Genomic DNA, 5346 nt, shown 5'->3' on the forward strand with positions numbered 1-5346 from the left:
TTTCCATGAACCACCATGCCCTGCTTGACTAGTTTTCTGAACTAAAAGTGATACTTAAAAATTTTTTTGACAGTCTAATGGGATATACAATAAAAAACAAGTAAAGTAAACCTTACAATGTAATGGTTAAAAACACAGACTGGCTGGGTGTAGTGGCTCATTCCTTTAATCCCAGCACTCTGGAAGCAGCAGCAGACAGATCTCTGTGAGTTTGAGGCCAGTCTGATCTACATAGAGAGAGTTCCAGATCACCCAAAGACTCTGTCTCATAAAACAAACAAACAAATAAAGGCTCACAGACTCTAGCACCGCTTCCTGGCTCAAATTCAGCTCTTCTGCTTGCGAGTGCAGTGACTACAGGCAAGTTAATCAAAGTCCAGCTGCCTCAGTTTCTTTGTCTGTAAATCAGGGAACATAAAACCCACTTTAGAAACATGCCGTGAAGATGAGCTGGGTTAGTCTAGGCAAAGCGCATAGGCTAGTGTGCAAACAGATTAGGTAATGTTATTAGTGATGCCGTTCTCAATCCCTTCTACCTGAGACTCAGAGGTAATTACAGGTCTCTATGCATCTATCTGGAAACTGTTCATAAAAAGGTTTCTCTCATTTCTTACAGGAGAGATAATGGAGCTTCACTCTCTCCCCTATCAGTTCCTGTCTATTCCTAGATCACGTCTCTTATACAACTATTCTTTATCAATATGTTATCTGATTTCCACTATTTTGTAACTACAAATACTACAGCAAGAGCTGGTGAGATAGCTAAGCAGGTTAAGATACTTGCTACCAAGCCTGGTGAATCTGAGTTGGATCCCCGGAACCCACATAGTGGAAGGAAAAAAAAAAACCAATTCCAGAAAGTTGTCTTCTAATCTCCTTAAGGGCACTGTAGCGCGCGCGCGCGCACACACACACACACACACACCATGCACACAAATAAAAATGTAATACAATTTTACAAATAATACAACAATACATCTCTATATAGGTCAAGTGTCCCTTATTGAAAATACTTGGGACCAAAAGTGTTTCAGATTTCAGATTTTTTTCCATATTTTTGAACATTTACACATATGAGATAAGACATCTGGGGATGGGACAAAAATCTAAACATGAAATTTGAGTTGGGTCTATAGCTCAGTGGAAGAATACTTGCCTAACATTCTTAAGGTTCTGAGTTTAATCCCTAGCAACACACACACACACACACACACACACACACGCACGCACATGCACACGCACACATACACACACACACACTAACATCTGTCTACATTTTTTTTTAATTTATCTATTTTTTAGTTTGGGGTCTTTTTAATTTTTTTATATTTTATGTGTATGAATGTTTTGCATACACATATGTGTGTGCACTTGTGTCATGCAATGCCCAAGGAGGTCAGAAGACAGTGTCAGATCCCCTGAAACTGGAATTATGGACAGTTGTTAGCCATCATGTGGGTACTGGGAATTGAACCTGGGTCCTCTGCAAGAATAGCCAGTGCTCTTAACCGCTGAGCCATCTCTCTAACCCTAGTTTTTGGCTTTTTGAGAAAGGGTCTCCCTGTAGCCCCAGCTGGCCTGGAGCTCACTGTGTAGACCAGACTTGCCTGGATCTCACAGAGACTCCCTACCTCTACCTCCCCAGTGCTGGGATTAAAGGGGTGCACCACCATGCCAGACTATCTGTTCACATTTTAAATATACCTTAGATGCAGGATGTGGAAGCAAATCCACACAGTTGAGGTAGGAGGATCACAGTTCAAAGCTATCCTGGGCTGCAGAGTGAGACACTGTCTCAGCAAATCAAAAGCAAGAAAAACAAACAAAAATAAATATACCTCACACACATAGCTTAGAGGCAATTTTATACAATCTTTGAATAACTTTGTGTGTTAAGTCAGGTTCACAGTATGGAATTTTCCACTTCCAGCTTCGTGTCAGCATTCAAAAGTTCTGGGTTCAGGAACCCTTTAAATTCCAGGTTTTTGGATTAGTACATGGATTTAGTGTGTATTTGTGAGTGTATCTGTTGAGTAAATCCTTTGGTCCCTATTTGCTGGAGGTTCTCTTTTGGGGTGGCTGTAACTGTACTAGATTTCAGTTTGTTTTCCATGGGTCACTCCATCTGACAGCTGAGGTCATTCATCCAGTGATACAGACAAACCTTCCCATGTAGGAGGTTGTTCAAGGTTTTATCAGCAGCACCTTCTAGAGCATCGAGCACAGCATTCTGTCCTGGTGCCTGAGGCCTCTGTCTGTTCTTTCTAGAGCAGGTGTCTATGCCTTGTAGGTCCATTTGAGTGTTATTCATCTCTAACCTTTTTTAACCCTTCCATTGTCTTGTAAGATGGAATGTATGTATGGAATGTATGAGTCTATAGGGACTCATACCAGGTATGAACATTCTTTAGCTTGCAACTATTTCCAAATTTCTATCACTCCTTAGCAACTTTGTGGTACATTCATTTGTAGAGTTTTCTATGGTTATTGAGGCATGGAGAATCTAGACATGGTGTTATATATCTGTAATCTCAGTACTTGAGAGGTAGAAGCCAGAGGATCAGAGTTCAAGGTCATCCTTGGCTGCATAATGAGTTGCAGGCCAGCCTGGGATACATGAGATTCTATCTCAAAAAATTGAGCAACAGTGCTCATTTGGGCAGCATAAAAACTAAAACTGGAATAATAGAGAAGGTTAGCATGACCCCTGTGCAGGGGTGACAAGAAAAATTGTGAAGCATTCCATATGTTTTTTTCAAACTGGTATAGCCACTATGGAAATCAGAATAGAGCATTCTCAAAAAGCTAGAAATAGATCTACCACTCGACCCAGCTACACCACTCCTTGGCATATACCCAATGAACTTGATGTCCTACTACAGAGATACTCATTCAGCCATGGTCTCTTTTCATAATAGCTAGGAGATAGAAACAACCTAAACCACTCAACTGATGAATGGATAATGAAAATGTGGTCCATATACACAATAAAATTCTATTCAGCTATAAAGAAAAATTAAATATGAAATTTGTAGGCACATGGATGGAACTGGAAAATATTATTCAGTAAGGTAACCCAGACCCAGAAAGCCATACACTGAGATTCTTAGTGATTTTCTATTATTTGTGATTCCTAGTCCCAAATCCTTGGCTGTAGGTATATAACTTGAAATAACTGCAGAGGCCAGAAAAGTAGAAAGGGACCATGGGGATGGGGGAGAAGGAGCCTGAGAGGAGGAGATAATAGGACACAGGTGCTATGAAGGGGGAAAGAGGAAGAGTGGGGTGAAGAACTTCACTAGGGAGGGGAGAAGGATGGGAATTCAAAGGGAGAGGGGGACGGAGAGGGAGAAGGGAAAAGAGGGAGGGGAGAGGGAGGGAGAAGAGATAAATAACACTAAGGATGTTTCCATAGGGAAACACGTTATTTTATGTTTACTTAAATACACACACATGTTGTATGTGTGTACATACATGTATATTAGTTTAAATGGATTTGCACCATAGGGGGTGATAATGATAATTCTCCCCCCAGGAGTCATGGACTACTTAATAAAAGCCCCAGTGCTAGGCAAGGGACACCTCCCTTTCAATTGTTGGCCAGTGGGATCCAAGAGATCCCCCAAAACAATATAGGCTACTGCCATTGCCCCTAGTTGCCTCCCAGAACTTTAAGGTAAAGACACTGTTGCTGAAGACACCACATACTTCAGGCACAGCACTTAGAGGAATTGAGCTGGAGCTAACCTAGAAGCCTCCTCCGTGAGGATCAGCTCTCATAATATCAGAAGGGGCTATGCAAGCTGCCAATGGGGAAAAGCAACCAATAGCCCTACCCAGTTGTAAAGCCTATGAACCTCAACAATGACAAGCCTGGCAATGGTGCAATAGTGGTAACTAACATCTGTCTAATTAGATTCAAGGCAAGCTCAATTGGAGGGAGCTCATGCCTGGTACAGTAGAACCCATGACTGCAGAGGCCATAGACTCTAGAGGAGAACCTACCACTATCATTTCAAAATCAATATAGCTTCTAGCTGTAGTCTATATACTTACCCTTATGCCCACAGATAAGTGTAGCTCTCACACCTCATTAAAATTCTTTGGTGGAGTTGAGACAGGGTCACACTATGTGTATTAGTCACTTTTCTGTTGCTATGATAGAAACACTGACCCAAGCAATTTATAGAAAGAAGACTTTATTTGAGCTTACGGTTCCAGGGGAATTACAGTCCCTCATGGCAGGGAGGCATGGTGGCTGGAGGTGGCTGGAGGTGGCTGGAGGTGGCTGGAGAAGCAGAAGCTCAACTCTCACATCATCACACAGCCACAGGAAGCAAGAGACCAACTGGAGATCTAGCAAGGCTTAAGAATTCTCTAAGCCCACCCCCAGTGACGTGCTTCCTCCAGGATAGCCACACCTTCTAAGACCTCCCAAAACAGCACCATCAGCTGGGGACAAAATGTCCAAATACTTGGAGCCTATGAGGGACATTTTCATTCAGACCATCACACTACACAACCCTGGCTGACCTGGAGCTTGCTTTGTAGGTCAGGCTGGCCTCAAACTCACAGAGATCCACCTGCCTCTGCCTCCTGAGTGCTGGGATATGGGCCACCACACCCAGATAAAGAAACTTCTTTTTGCAGCAGACAAAGGCTACTACAGAGATCCACAACTCATCAATGCAAAGAATATGTGACTGTGGGGTGTCCAGCCCCCATTGGTACATCTACAACATAACCACTATACCTAAAGCTGAGGGAATTTAGAGGAAAAAGAACCAGACAGACTGTAAGAGGATCAGAACACATGCTGCAAGACAGTGTCTTCCAGACATGACAAGCAAACTGCTCCCATGAAATCTCAGCAATATGGTTGCCCACACAATGACAGCACCAGTTACATGTCAATGTAGATGGGGAAAACCTCACAAGGTCCCTCCCCTAGATGAAGAGCTACAGGAAATCAATGCCTGCTGAGGGAGGGAGAATCAGTTTTCTCCAGAGACAAACCTCTAAAGAGGCTATCCAATCCTGAGTGGTCAGCCCTAAACACATGTACATATGAGCAACACTGATTGGATTCAATAGGTTATACACATATGCACACACATACATGTATAATAATAGTAAGTATATAAGAAGTGATGAAGTTGAGAGGAGGTGGGAGGGGAGAGGGAGGAGGTGGAAATGATGCAAATATAGTGCAGTTATGCGGTCATGTATGAAATTCTCAAATCATTTTAAATATATTTAAAAAAAAATAATTCAAGGCCAGCCTGGTCTACGTACTGAGTTCCAGGACACCTGAGGCTACAGGGAGACCCTGTCTCAAAAAGACCA

The 5346-nt window shown here is 42.5% G+C and overlaps 1 non-coding gene across 1 annotated transcript; it reads left to right on the forward strand.

The window, feature by feature from the left end:
* The first annotated feature begins 2647 nt into the window (after positions 1–2647).
* LOC115067251 lies at positions 2648–2752 on the forward strand. Its single transcript, XR_003846678.1, has one exon. It is a non-coding gene; the product is annotated as a U6 spliceosomal RNA (small nuclear RNA).
* The last annotated feature ends 2594 nt before the right edge of the window (positions 2753–5346 follow it).

The sequence above is a fragment of the Nannospalax galili genome, unplaced genomic scaffold, assembly GCF_000622305.1.
Source record: "Nannospalax galili isolate Female #2095 unplaced genomic scaffold, S.galili_v1.0 scaffold43, whole genome shotgun sequence".
NCBI classification, from domain to species: domain Eukaryota; kingdom Metazoa; phylum Chordata; class Mammalia; order Rodentia; family Spalacidae; genus Nannospalax; species Nannospalax galili.